Genomic DNA, 16,203 nt, shown 5'->3' on the forward strand with positions numbered 1-16,203 from the left:
GCACTAATGCGTTTTGCAATAATGTGCATGAACTTAGCCCAGCTATCAACAGTCATGCCCTGCTCTACCGGAGTAATGGAACCAAGGTATATCAGGACATACTCATCTTCACCATTCTTCAGTCTCATGTATGTGTCAAGACAGACGTTATCAACCAGACGCTCGTTCAGCGCATTTATGTTTTCTACCAGCTTGTCACAATATAGTATCTGATGTTTTGCATTGCTCTCACTTTCAGTCTCGCGTAACAGACGCAGCCCAGGTGTGACGGGCAGTATACCAAGCTGTATCAGAGCATAGACAGGAGGGGTGGCCGTGTTATACCACAAACGCAGGTTTTAGAGACGATGAGGAAAAGACGTGTATGAATAGCATTAAATCTCTGCTTGGACGCTTGTGGAGCTTACTCTCCCTTCAGTGTGTTTATGATGGCATATAGACTTCTGTACCGTGCAATTCCATACATTTTTGCATGAAAATTCTACTGTTGTCATGAATCTGAAAAACCATATTTGTGAGCTGCATTCAAAAGGTCATGGGCAATTGATCTTGTACTTTTAATCATAGTAGACATATATTCCGCAAACCTTAAATACAACTTGAAGACAGGTTTCACAATACTGGTACTGGCTGAGCGACAGAGTCGACCCAGAAATAGGAGCTTTGATTCATCAACTCTGCCTTGCATTGACCATAGTCCTAGAACCTGAATTGTAGCAACTGTAGGGGATCCTGTAGGGGAGATTCTGAACTCGTCTAGCAAAGTAGCACTGGGCAGTTTCCATTTCGTTCATCTCAGTGTTGCCGATATATTGCTTCCTAACTCACATGCGTAGAATGCAGAAGGAATGATATAACTCTTTGTCAGATATTGGACGACGACACGTGGTTTAATCCACCAGCTCTTAATCCTACATCTCGGAGTGAATTTATTGCCCTTAATTCTCGCCATGGCACAAACACGGGTTGACATTTCTCTGTATGGATGATGTACCACGCACAGTCAGTGTTGGATTTGATTGGAGGTCTCGTATGAACGATTCAATGTGTGAAGGACAGGGCAAAGTGACGTCACTCATTCATAATCATTGTGTTGTGGATTGTTACTGCGCAGCTACTATGAGAAAAATGAAATTTGAATCGAATGAATGAATGTTCCTTATTTCCACTAAAGGTTTGGAGAGGTTATGCATCCAATTATGTATATATTTTAGAACCATCATATATTTGTGAAAAGACACAAAATGCAGCAGTATTTGAAACATACAACAGACCACAGTAAACTTTAACTTTTGGCTACAGGTGATCAGTGGTCAGTATGTAAAAAGCATTTATTGCTTGCTATTCTCCTAAATACGGAATGCTGGTATGAAATTTAAGAAACAGATATTACTACGTTTTCAAACAAATCGTTTTAAGATAAATGGTATCTGTGTACCAAAAGGCGAGAAATTCCTTATCTGCACGTTTCACATCATTAGAACTTTAGCGTATGGATCTAATTTCAGCTGATGGAAACAGCGTTTGTATTTCAACACAGTGTTTGTTAATATGTAGTCAGTATTTTGTAAGTATTTCACAATCAGGCAGGGCCTTCTGTTTACAGGAAGCTCCTCATTCAGGGACAACAATCGCCTGAGCAGGATTATCCTTCCAGTCGCGGACCGACTGTACACGTCCTGCTGTGCGAGCAACACTTAAGTATGTCCCGTCACCTACTGCTGAGTTCGTAATGGCGACAAGTGGGCCCTATACCAAGTCGACCTAACCAGTGACTTGGAAACATACCTGCAGACTACAGGTTCTAACTATGTGGATATTTACTGCGTTGAAGGACTGTGATTGATGCTTCAAGGTAAATCAGCAATGTTTATGTTACATGAAAGGTAGTCAGGGTTGGACAGAAAGTAGCCTGGGCATAAAGACCTCAGCCTATCAAACCTTCCGATGTACCTCTAGATTGACAGGCTGAGGTAAGGTCAGGTGGCTGTGAACACTCACACGGTCATACAGAGTGTATATCTGGTCTTCCTCAGGGGTGTGGATGAGACAGCACCCCTCTCCGTCCCTCCCTCAGACGGGCGTGGTAAGTGTACCCGGTAACCACTGCCTCTAGCTCGGTGTGTCAGTAAATAAACAGTAATCAGTATGGTGTCATGTTCCGGGCCCTTTGCTTCCATCGTAACAATTATACTGTATATAACTATAAATAGTTACGATCGTGTACAGTATGTCATACAGGTATACTTTGAGTCAGCATGCTAGTATTGTGACATTACAGATAATGACGTAGCGTGTTACTTGAGTCGTCCTCGTCCGTTACACTTACAGCTATTGTATCCTCACAATTAAACACATAGGAGGTAATCAAGTAAAACAGAACAAAGACCGAGTAAACACCCAGACGCAGCGAGAGTAAACATGAACAAACACGAACACGTAAGAGGTAGAGACCACTTCCTGTTTACTGTCTACACAGTGTCTTGGGTGATCAGCTGGTTGTAGTGCTCGACTTCCAGGCTTGTCAGTTAACTGTATGATTTCCGAGCACAACATCCCATTTTTAATATACTGGACGAAATAAGTAAGGGATAAGTTCGTATTTTTATGACTGTTATTTTATCAGTATGTCAATAAATAAATACATCATTATTCATAGTTTCAAAATTTACAAATATCCCTATCTATTTTTGTCCAGTATATATTGCCCGAGCAGACATCCACTATGCAGAGAGTCAGACTACACGACTTATTCCGAGTTATCTGCAAGCCAAACATGTGGTGCAGGTGTCTTGAAATCACACATGTGGTGCAGCTGTCTTGAAATCACACATGTGGTGCAGGTGTCTTGAAATCAAACGTGTGGTTCAGGTGTCTTGAAATCACACATGTGGTGCAGGTGTCTTCAAGTGAACCATATGGTCCAGGTATGTTGAAGTCAACCATATGGTCCAGATGTCTTTAACTCAGACATGTTGTTCAGGTATCTTCTACTCAAATATGTCGTCCAGGTGTTCCCATGTCAGAAATATGTTAATGTTGTCAACAGGTCAGATATCTGTCATTTTTGTCAACAGATCAGACGTGTGTCGATGTTGTCAACAGATCTGACGTGTATCAATGTTGTCAACAGGTCAGATATGTTTCATTGTTGTCAACAGGTCAGACGTGTGTCATTAATTGTTGTCAACAGATTAGACATGAGTCATTGTCCACGGTTTAGCCGTGTCATTGTTGTCATTGTTGTCAATAGGACACACGTGCGTCATTGTTCTCAACAGGTCAGATATATGTCATTGTTGTCACCAGATCAGACGTGTATCAATGTTGTCAACGGATCAACCATGTGTCAAAAGATCACACTTGTGTCATTGTTGTCAACAGATCAACAGATCAAACTTGTGTCATTGTTGTCAACAGATCAAGCTTGTGTCATTGTTCTCAACAGGTCAGATATATGTCATTGTTGTCAGCAGATCTGACGTTTATTGTTGTCAACAGATCATACATGTGTCGTTGTCAACATGTCAGTCATATGTCATTGTTGTCAACATATCAGACCTGTGTCATTATTGTCAACAGACGAGACATGTGTCATTGTTGTCAACAGGCGTCGCTGTTATCAACGGGTAAAGCATGTGCCAGACATATACATGACTACACGTTAATCTCACTTGCAGTATTGCAGGCACATGTATTACTCGCAAAGTGAAGGTATGTCAGCAAAAACATATTAGAGTAGGGTCGTAAGTTCAGTCCACATCACGTCATTAATTCCTAATGTCGTCATTATATATCTAAATTGTCACACATAGGACAATTGGTTATTTTCTACTTTAATACTGTGTGAGAGTCTGTGCGTCACACTTATCAACCTTCGCCAACCTATATAACTCGCAAAATGTTTTGTCCGCATATCAAGGAAAGTTATCAGAATTATTAATTTCATTAATTCCGTCCGTAAATCCTTCAGGAATAGTGTGTATATTTTGGGTTGGGTTTATTGTATTCAGTTGTACTATATACTTACTTCAGTCCACTGAGTCTTCCGTCTCGGACATATTTTCCCATTGATGGGGGACTCATGAAGGTCCGGGTTAGAATGTATCTTCGGGAATCCATGCTGGTCGTTAGAGGCGACTAACGGAACAAGGGAGTCAGGCTGACTGACTCGATTGACTCATGTCATCGATTATATACAGACCGCCACCATACAGCTGTAATATTGCTGAGTGCGGCGTAAAACTAAACTTACTCACATCCACACCCATTGAGGGGCGGTTGGGTAGCCTAGTGGTTAAAGCGTTTGCTCCTCACCCCGAAAACCCGGGGTCGATTCCCCGCACGAGTACACGGGTGAAGCCCCCATCTGGTTTCCCCTTTCGTAATTCTGTTGGAATATTGCTAAGAGCGGTCTAAAAACAAAATCCCTCACTCACTCTCCCCTTGAAGTTTCAGACGACACAGCAAATAGTCGACGGAGAGGACGAGGGAGAGGTGTTGCTGTGGTGATGTGTATATAGCAGAAACATCCCAATGAAGAGGACGTCAGGAGAATGCTGTTTCTTTACAGCGCTTTTGGGTGAGATAAGTAATAGGGTTCTTAGTTCCTCCAGTCAAATACCTGTTGCAGTCTGTCCGTTTCACGAATCCGCAGACTTCTTGTCTGTGAACAAGTGAATGAGTGGCTTCATCGCCACAAGTGAAAGTTTGAAATAGGCTGTCCTCCATTATTGTGTCATAGAATACTGGTTCACCTGATTTACATATGACAATGTACCTGATTTACCTCTGAATGTTTACCTGATTTACCTCTAACTGTTTACCAGATTTAGATGTGACTTTAGCATATTTACCCACTGTTTACTTGATTTACTTTTTGGCTGTTTACCAGATTTACCTTTGACTGGTGATTTACCTATATGACGATTTACCAAATTTATCTATAACTGACTCACCCGATTTACCTATGACTGACTCACCCGATCCACCAATGACCGACCCACCTTAATAACCAATGATTGTCTAACCTGAATCTACCTCTATATCTCGTCGTGTTCTCACCTGTTGCTTCCTTCTGTCGTGAGAAACTGAATGCGTATACCCATTGCCTGAAGCTGAACTTTCATTCACCAGGAATCGTCATCCTCATTGGCTGTCTGTTCATTCTCGGAATCCCGAAGTTTGTTATAGGTATGTCACATATCGTAGTTATATATATGTATTTTTAAGTTAATTATTCACTACTCATAAAACCACCTTTTCTAATATGATAATTATATTTTATCTTATTTAGCGAATTAATGATACTGTTTGGGAATCACGTAAGATGTTGGGTTTTTGTTTGTTTGTTTGTTTGTTTTTAAAACTATCCATAACCAAGAAAAAAACCGATAGGCCAAAAGGGGGTATGCGCGATCACAGGCCCTCATGTCTTTGCGAAAAATTAATGATTGGAAAAAGGCGCCAGTGAGAGGACTTTCTGCTTATCATCGAGAAACACTCTTATTAGTTTTGAATGAAAAATATACATCTCTGAACACGGTTCTGCCATTAGACTTGCAGTGCAGTTTCATAGCATTGTGACATCAATTTGGTGACGTTATTGCATTGTCATAACATAGTACAAAATGTAGACGATCTATCGAGGAACAATGTGGAGCACAGCTTTGGATGATAAATAACATTATAGCTAAAATGGATAGAATTATCATTAAAACGCCCGCACGCTATCAGAAATGAGTGGGCTACTGTAACTTGATAATGCCCGCAAAAATGCTTGACGACGGGCCATTATCAATTAAGCGCGTTGTTAGGCGACGTGATAGGTAGGTCAGCTGTTGAAGTTCAATCACCTACGACCCGTTTGAACTTTATTCATTATTGACGGTATATCTGGCTCACATTCGTCACATGTACCTGTGCCATTGTGCACGTTCTTGCTTGTGCCAACCATAACAATTGTGCCATAACTTACCACATACAGCCATGAAAACATCGATTTGAAGTCTAACGTTGTTGAGCACTGAATGACGGTCGGTAGTATGGGCAAAGGTCAAGGTCGAATCTCGTTACTCTGAATAGTGACGTCATCTGTGTTGTTCTATGACGTGTGTATATTTGTAAAAGTGTCTCAGATACCTCCGTTGTTTTTTGTTAGCAGTAAATGCTTCTAAACCGATTCCGTTGTTTTCATTCTTATTTTAATGAAAATATTCGATTCATTTTAGTCATAGTAACGGTAACGCTATTTTTCCGGGCATTACCATTTGCAGGAGACGTCGGTCTTTTCAACTTAGTGTTTTTCAACTTAATGTCCTTCGTCGGGCAGTAAAATGAAACAATGTTATACCATAAGCTACTAGTGACCTTTATACACCTGATTACTATTTGTTCACTCGTCACAGACCTGCTCGTGGTGTTTGGGCCTCTTTGTGGATGAATGTGACTGGATGGCCAGGTTCGCAATTTTCGAAACATATCCTCCGCAATGTTGCTGGGATTTTTCTAAAAGCGGCCCCAAACTAAACTCAGTTACCCCCTCACATATTCCCCTTACGTATTCTTGCATAATCCACCTTTATAAATATTAAGGGATGATTTGATTCACACGGTGCTATTAACCTTTCTCCACTCTAGGGATTGAGTATTTGCACCGATGTCCCGCGACTCCCCTCATCCCAGTGTATCTGTGTGTCTCGGGGCTGCTGGGTGTGGCCGGGGTGGGACACAGCGCCTTCCTATGGACATGCCTGTTTCGCAAGCACATGAAAACGAATAAAACAACTATCAACGTCTGCCTAATGTTGTGGGTGTTCGTGATGTTCACCATCCCCGTTGTCCAGCTTGTGGGTAAGTATGTTTGCCGGGTCAAGGTCGGCGAGACTGTGGTCAATGCTTCAGTTATGTGATCACTGTACCTTAGGTGATGCTGGTAACGTGCGTTATAGTGTGTCCTCCACGTATATACAATCCAAATTATTTTGCACACCGATAAACCTTGACGGTGCTAATATATTGAATGCACTGAATTTGCTTATTAATGTATACCTGGTTGAAGAAGAAACATTTCATTCTTCATAGCTCATATATGAGTCTTATTACACATGAAATCTCTCAATCATACACATTATCTTCCCTGATTATAATGAAATGACTTTGTCTTAATCACCTTGAAAGAGTTACACAAATAATCCTATTTAACACGTCACAATTTAATTCTGGACTCACAAAAGTCCAGAAACTCTCAGCACTGTGGCCACTCTCGCACAAGGGATTTCGCAAAATTAAACAGGCAGCTGTTATGTATGTGTGCTAAGGATGAAAAAATGAAAAAATTTTTTTTCGAAAACTCAAAATTTAAACTCGCTCGCCCATGGGCACGCCCATGGGCGAGCAGTGGCCAATGGGTAGGCCCATGGGCAGGCCCATGGGCGAAAGTGTTTCATTTCATCCAGAATGAATGTTTTGGAGGTTGTAAATGAATGAAAAAATGTTAATAAGTATCATGACACAAATTTCAGCTTGTTGTGACTTGACTCTGCTAACTGACAGCGATTTTGAAAAATCTCGCCCATGGGTGAAAAACATATTGGCCCATGGACGAGAATAATTAATTTCATTGAAACTACATGTTTTTTTTCCAGGCTGTGCAGTTTTTCAATAAATGAACGTGTATTTATTATTGTCTTGACACGAAATTAAGCTTATTTTGACTTAATTCGGCTAATTAAGAGTGATTTTTCAAAAAGACTCGCCCATGGGCGAAAACCATTTGGCCCATGGGTGAGAATAAAATAAAAAAGTACATTTATGAGTATCATGACAGAAATTTCAACTCACTTTGACTTAATTCTTCTAAATGAGAGCAATTTTGAAAACTCTCGCCCATGGGAGAAAGACATTTTGGCCCATGGGCGAGAATATTTGCCTTCACTCAAAATACATCTTTTCCTGTGGTTTTGGAGGTGTAAATGAATGAGGATATATATATGAGTATCATGGCACAAAATCCAACTCATTATGACTTAATTCTGCTTATTGAGACCGATTTTAAAAAACATCTCGCCCATGGGCGAAAAACATTGGGCCCATGAGCGAAAATCTTTCCTTTTCACTCCAAATACATCTTTTCTAATGTTTTGGAGGATGTAAATGTATGAAAGTGCCATTATGAGTATCATGACACAAAATTCAACTGATTTTGACTTAATTTTGCGAATTCAGGAAGATTTTTAAAAATATGCCTGAATAATCACTTTTACTCAAAATACATCTTTTCCCGTGTTTTGGATTTTGTAAATGAATGAGGATATATTTATATGTATCATGGCACAAAATCCAACTCATTTTGACTTAATTCTGCTAATTTGTAACAAGTACAAGAATCTGGACTTCCACTTAAATTTTCATAGCTTTTTTTTATTGTCTTGGAGGTTGTAAATATATGAATGAAAGTGTGTTTATAATTATCACGACAAAAAAAAATGAAATCATTCAGGTCTTAATTCGACTAATCTCTCTCGTGGACGAAAATATATTCGTTTGCTCGTTTTCTTTATTTTGCAAACATATGGCTTAAAAATAGATGAAATTCTAATGACAATTCAGTTTGATTTCGTGAGTTTAGTTTTATGTTGCACTCAGTAATATCCCAGCAATATGGCGGCAGTTTGTAGATAATCGAGTTTGGATCAGACAATCCAGTGACCAACAGCATGAGCATCGACCTGCACAATTGGGAACTTATGACATGTGTCAACCAAGTCAGCGAGCCTGACCACCCGATCCCGTTAGTCGCCTCTTACGACAAGCATAGTCGCCTTTTATGGCAAGCATGGGTTGTTTAAGCCTTTTACTTCCAGCAACATATACAATACACTTAGAATACTAAGCCTTGAGATTCTTTTGAATTTAGGTATTCTATAAATATACCAAAATTCAACCTATATCTATGAAGTTGAAGTTATTTGTGAAAGCCCTAATCAAGAGTGACCAAACTCCAGTGACTATGCTGGGACACAATGATAAATGGTGTTGTGAGATCTTTAACCTGTATTGAAACATGTCTTGCCAATACCTTGGAGAACTTGTGCCCGAGAATGCCCGAGAATAGCAGAAGACTCGTCTCTACGCTAATTAACGACCTAAAACACATACACACAGACTTCGGTGAAAGAATGAGCTGCGGAACCAATTCCTGAATGATAGTCGTCGCACGAACAGTAGTCGAGAAAGTTGGCGTCATCGTGAATCGAGGGTCTGTGAGCAATGTAAACTGCATATTGTGAGACAGTGGCCACAATAAAGAATAAAGAAGATCTTGACAGAAGGCTTCAGCGTCTCAACGAGCAGCTCCAAAGACAAGAGATTTCCGTAATGAGCTGTGCTCATCAGACTGTCTGCCTCGCTCATAGTGACCACATTACTGTACTTTATAACGTATTTGGTTTTCCTTCATGTCCGGAGCGTCGAACGCCATAGTGTTGACACCTGATTACCTCCTTACGTATTACCCGAGACATCGAATTTACCAAAATTTCAATTCAATTTTAGACAGCCCAGGCAAGTCGTTTGTTTAAGGAGTAAGAGGATTAGGAGGCATGGTCGACTAGATTTCTTTGTTTAACTAATCCCACACAGCCTTCACCAATAGAGGGAATGATTTCTGTTCAGTTATGACATTGCTGTTCTCCATATGTCTCTATTTTCTCCACACATCTCCATGTTGTTGTATTTGTGTGTTTTGTAACTCTGATTGGGACTGGTGAACAAGCTTTACAGTACCTCACCCATACAGCATATAATACAAAATATAAATGAAGCATGTGTCGTCATCCATATGAACTATCATATAATAGCATATGCATACATATCATTACATCAAATACATCTATCATATAAGTAAACATGAAAAATAGAATTATGGTTTGTTGTGTCTGACTAGCTCTTTGTAGAAACACTGAACATTTGTGAGAAGGTTTTTGACAAGTTAATTAGTTTCCTGTTAAAAAATTAAAAAATCAAGCTTTGTGTTTTATGATAAAATCGTGGACGGATCAACTATTTTCTGGTTTTCACAGTGAATAAGTTCTTTTCCGTTCACCGAAGTCATCATAGACCACAGTGAGAAAAGGTCGATCTTCAAGCAGTAAGGAAGACCATGATAGCGTATGGAGTACGTGTGTCTTGGTCATCTCCTCCGTTATCCCCTCCCCGAATCCACACCCCACCAGGGCGTGTAGGACTTGTCTCGGTGAATAAAAAGGGACTCCTATAACCCCATATACCCCTAATCACAATGCTATAATTTGTCGTTTTTGTGTATCCGGTTTTGTGTATTCTGTAATATTGTATAGTACTGGTGAAGTGTTAATCAAAGCAATATTTTGCTTGCTAAACGAACCACATTTTTTGAGAATCAAAATATGTTTTAAGCACATTTCCAAAATTGAAATGCAGCATGCACACAATAACTAAATTGGAAGGAATATCGTGCCGGACAAGGTTTTCCAGAGCACCTGCACATAAATGTCAATGTCTTTCAAAGACTAATATGTGCAGGTCTTGCAAAAGGACAAAGCAGGTATGCTTGACAAAGTTCTTGCAAAGGAGGTTTATACACAACACCAAAACCAACCGGTCAGCTCGACGCCTTATAGAACAATCAATTCGAGATTTCCTTTGAATGTGAGATATTTGGCTGCGCGTCTTGTGCAATCAGTCTTTTTCATCCATATACACTCACGAACACCTGTTCATTTCAAAGCTGGTGTCTCCTAATGACCTAACGTGATCCATGGATGAATTTTGTACATGACAAGTCAAATACACATGAAAGCGGCAGCTGTTATACTCCAATAAACAAGACCAGCGGACGAGACATGACTTTTTCGGTGCAAATTGTCGTAGGCGCTTTACGGAAATTACGTAAGTGAACGCGGAAGAAACAGAAAGCGTCATCGTTCCGCTCAGTTTCCATTGTCTTTGCGAGTTATGCTGAGATACTCAACAAACTGAGATAAAAGTCAAAATGATGAAAAAGTGGAAATCAGTGTGTGGATTAGAACTTGAAAATCACTCATGAAGTCTCTGACAAAGTAATATCTGTTCAGGTCATGATCATTTGGAAAGAAATACGAAAGTTCTATGGATATACAACTTCTTATAAGGTAAGCAGCATTTCGGCGTAGCTGTTAAACTCGTTATCAAGAAAGGAATATCTTACAGGTAGTCCTGTAAGTTAAACCTTTGTTTTGGGTCGAGGTCAAAATCGTTTGGTGTAGTGACAACGGTGTTGTTTTATGGGATTAGACACGGCTTTTCTATAAAAAAAAGTAAAATGTGTGTCCTCAGGAAACGAAATAAGACACGTGTACCAGAATGTAAGTGAATCGATGTTAGCGAGTTCAATCAGTGACTTCAGTTAAAATGGGCTTTCAGTTCACTCCTTCCAGTAGTAATGAGTTATTTAGTTTCTTGGTAAAATTGCTTGCAAGGTGAATGTTGAAAATGACAGTTTTCAGGATCATTTTAACAACTTCAGTTATGGCAAATGCGCTGCTATGCTTCACGTTTCGTCCTACTTATTTTACGGGAAGATACCTTTTTGTAAACAGCTATATGTTCATTCTGAGAACTGGTAAAAAGGGAGAATATATCTCGTGAAAATGAATTTTGAAAGACTGCAGATCAACAGTTCCAGTTGTCTCAACAACATAATTTCTAAAATACTTAGAGACAACAATCACGGAAGCCAAAGTAAATCTGTGTAGCAAAAATAGTGAAAATTTATTTAAAAAATAGAAAAGTAAACGCAAAGTCAATCTTGATTACATTACGTATTCCTCATAGCCCGATATAATGATTACACATTAATAGTATGGATACGTTAATGTATAGTTTAAACTAATCTCCTCAAGTAATCGGGACTGGATTGTCAAGCATAAACATACATATCAATGCCGCTCCATACCAATAATATAATTACATAACATACATGATAACAACACTTCATGTTCCGCTCGTCAAACGTCAGAATAAATTTACAGTTATCAAAGCAGACTAACAGGCCCACTAGCAGTAAAAAACAAAACAAAAACAAATAAATTAATAAATCCAAATGAATAGATGGAATACTAAAAACCACCAAAATATGCACGCCCCCTTTAAAAAGGTAGAGTGCAAAAGTGGCAAACCGGTAAAATATGTCAAGATTCAAACTCAAAACTATACAATCGTATTTTACTAGATAAATCAGAATGGTCTCAATGTCATAATGTGGGTAGTTACAGAATCGAAGCAAAATATTGTACATATATGTATCATGAAATAATAATTTATCAACTGAATAACACATAAAAAATACTCTTATGATATGTATAACATCACATTTGAGTAAAAAAAATGCATGCGTTGAGCTTGTTAGATGTTTTAAAGATCAATGGAATAGGTAGAAAAGGACACCCCCACTTGGGAACTTGGGAGCAGAGAGACGCCACGGTTCAGTGGTTACAGCTATAGGGCCTTCTGTGCTCTCTGCTCATTATATTAAGGGTGGTGATGTAGATGAAGGTTACGCAGGAAAAGTAGGTGTTGTGGGTATACTACGTCAACAGGTAGCTGTGCAGTCAACCAGATAGTTTGTTGTTTTAACCTGTCTGACAATTGTTACGCCTGACCAGGGAGACAATAACAAGCTGATGTTAACACATGTGATCTAACGATAGTTTTGCGTTCTTTAGCATGTTTTGGAAGGGATGGTCGTGATGTATCATTTATTCTTTCATTCATTCACATATGTACTTCTTTCTTTTATTATTTCTTTCATTCATTCACATATACTTCTTGCTCTTCATTCATTCATTCATTCATTCATTGTAAGATTTCGACTGATACAGTAAACTGACTGAAGTACTGTTAAACGCAGCCTAAGTTGCGATGGAGACGAATCAGGTCACTGTGTGCATTGGAGCATGAGGAGGCGCATACTAATTAGTACAAATGGTAAAGGAAACAAGCGAGTGACCTACCCCTGTTGTAGATAATTTCTGGTCTGACAAATGGGAGAATACCCCATAAAACCTCGGACGAGGAAAAACCGGCACGGGCAAACGGGAATTACTAAAAATGGAGACCACACTTTTAAAACGAAACATGCTAAACTGGGTAGGTACACTTAAAACTACTAGGCAGGTACATTTGGTGAATGTCAGCGGAATTGGCAAGACATGTTTCAATACAGGTTAAAGATCTCACAACACCATTTATCATTGTGTCCCAGCATAGTCACTGGAGTTTGGTCACTCTTGATTAGGGCTTTCACAAATAACTTCAACTTCATAGATATAGGTTGAATTTTGGTATATTTATAGAATACCTAAATTCAAAAGAATCTCAAGGCTTAGTATTCTAAGTGTATTGTATATGTTGCTGGAAGTAAAAGGCTTAAACAACCCATGCTTGCCATAAAAGGCGACTATGCTTGTCGTAAGAGGCGACTAACGGGATCGGGTGGTCAGGCTCGCTGACTTGGTTGACACATGTCATAAGTTCCCAATTGTGCAGGTCGATGCTCATGCTGTTGGTCACTGGATTGTCTGATCCAAACTCGATTATCTACAAACTGCCGCCATATTGCTGGGATATTACTGAGTGCAACATAAAACTAAACTCACGAAATCAAACTGAATTGTCATTAGAATTTCATCTATTTTTAAGCCATATGTTTGCAAAATAAAGAAAACGAGCAAACGAATATATTTTCGTCCACGAGAGAGATTAGTCGAATTAAGACCTGAATGATTTCATTTTTTTTTGTCGTGATAATTATAAACACACTTTCATTCATATATTTACAACCTCCAAGACAATAAAAAAAAGCTATGAAAATTTAAGTGGAAGTCCAGATTCTTGTACTTGTTACAAATTAGCAGAATTAAGTCAAAATGAGTTGGATTTTGTGCCATGATACATATATATATCCTCATTCATTTACAAAATCCAAAACACGGGAAAAGATGTATTTTGAGTAAAAGTGATTATTCTGGCATATTTTTAAAAATCTTCCTGAATTCGCAAAATTAAGTCAAAATCAGTTGAATTTTGTGTCATGATACTCATAATGGCACTTTCATACATTTACATCCTCCAAAACATTAGAAAAGATGTATTTGGAGTGAAAAGGAAAGATTTTCGCTCATGGGCCCAATGTTTTTCGCCCATGGGCGAGATGTTTTTTAAAATCGGTCTCAATAAGCAGAATTAAGTCATAATGAGTTGGATTTTGTGCCATGATACTCATATATATATCCTCATTCATTTACACCTCCAAAACCACAGGAAAAGATGTATTTTGAGTGAAGGCAAATATTCTCGCCCATGGGCCAAAATGTCTTTCTCCCATGGGCGAGAGTTTTCAAAATTGCTCTCATTTAGAAGAATTAAGTCAAAGTGAGTTGAAATTTCTGTCATGATACTCATAAATGTACTTTTTTATTTTATTCTCACCCATGGGCCAAATGGTTTTCGCCCATGGGCGAGTCTTTTTGAAAAATCACTCTTAATTAGCCGAATTAAGTCAAAATAAGCTTAATTTCGTGTCAAGACAATAATAAATACACGTTCATTTATTGAAAAACTGCACAGCCTGGAAAAAAAACATGTAGTTTCAATGAAATTAATTATTCTCGTCCATGGGCCAATATGTTTTTCACCCATGGGCGAGATTTTTCAAAATCGCTGTCAGTTAGCAGAGTCAAGTCACAACAAGCTGAAATTTGTGTCATGATACTTATTAACATTTTTTCATTCATTTACAACCTCCAAAACATTCATTCTGGATGAAATGAAACACTTTCGCCCATGGGCCTGCCCATGGGCCTACCCATTGGCCACTGCTCGCCCATGGGCGTGCCCATGGGCGAGCGAGTTTAAATTTTGAGTTTTCGAAAAAAAATTTTTTCATTTTTTCATCCTTAGCACACATACATAACAGCTGCCTGTTTAATTTTGCGAAATCCCTTGTGAGAGAGTGGCCACAGTGCTGAGAGTTTCTGGACTATTGTGAGTCCAGAATTAAATTGTGACGTGTTATTTACATTTTCAGGTGGGCCATACATCATTTATACCTATCATAAAGATACTTTTCACCAAGGAAGATGTGACGTCATCACTACTTTGACGTCATTTCCCTCAGTATCCGGCCAATCGTCGACATCCAACACTTTAGGCATTGCCGTTACCCAACCATCGACAAACGAAACTGATTTTTCATATACATCGATCACGGATGAAAAACAAATATACTCGCAAAGTGGGAAAAACAATTCATGTGCATCTTGTGACGACGTAATCATTTTGTGTGCCTATGGCACTTCAATATTTGAGTTAGTATTTATGACGGTGCCATTGTTGTGTTTTGTAATGGCCGCCATTATATTGCGAGTTCGCCAAAAAGAGAACTTCTCGGAACAAAAACGTGCAATTGTCTGAGCTTGAAAGTTTTTATGTGTTATATTTATACCGTGACATGTTCTGTTTATTGACGTCATAGTACACAGGCCTTCAGGACATGCATAGGAAGTGCCGGCAGAGTTGCCTCTCTTGTACGCATCAGAATTCCTCATCAAAAACTCCACACTCAACTGGTTGTTTTCACCAAAGTAATAACGCAACATTTTAGTTCGTTTTAGAGTGATACGATTGCATAGTGTGTACCTCCTTTTTAACGCCATCATACATATTCTGTATTCATCTTTTTAATAATAAACGTTTGTGGAAAATATACGTTTCCGTACGAAAATGAAAGTTGGTTCTGTTGAAAGTAGTAGTGCATTCTTCACAATTTCCATGTATCGTATAAATACCCGCTCCTTGCACACAGGCTGCATCTGGACCAAAACCATATATATATATACTTGCAGGCATCAGTTTTACGAGGCATTGTCATTTATCGTTAGTCTCTCAGAGGATCTAAATCTATAGCATAGTATGGTAAACCAACTGAAGGTGTATTGTTCCACCAAGGCTACACGTGTCACAATGTTGTGTGTGGGGTGTGTGAATCCTGCTGCTTGCGTGTCACTCTCGCGGAGGGTAAGTCCAGCCTGATTCCCTGGGTCTGTTGCGCCTGTGCTGAAGATAATCCCTATCCATGCGCAACCGAAAGTTGGTCGTCATCAGTTACCCTTTCCTCGAAATAGA

At 39.1% G+C, this 16,203-nt stretch overlaps 1 long non-coding RNA gene across 1 annotated transcript; it reads left to right on the top strand.

Moving 5' to 3' along the window:
* The first annotated feature begins 1,616 nt into the window (after window positions 1-1,616).
* On the top strand, window positions 1,617-15,807 carry LOC137273829 (uncharacterized). The gene is made up of 5 exons (XR_010956156.1): window positions 1,617-1,855; window positions 4,453-4,582; window positions 5,137-5,193; window positions 6,640-6,852; window positions 15,107-15,807. It is a non-coding gene; the product is annotated as an uncharacterized lncRNA (long non-coding RNA).
* Window positions 15,808-16,203: the final 396 nt, after the last annotated feature.

The sequence above is a fragment of the Haliotis asinina genome, chromosome 2 (assembly GCF_037392515.1).
Source record: "Haliotis asinina isolate JCU_RB_2024 chromosome 2, JCU_Hal_asi_v2, whole genome shotgun sequence".
Classification (NCBI taxonomy): Eukaryota; Metazoa; Mollusca; class Gastropoda; order Lepetellida; family Haliotidae; genus Haliotis; species Haliotis asinina.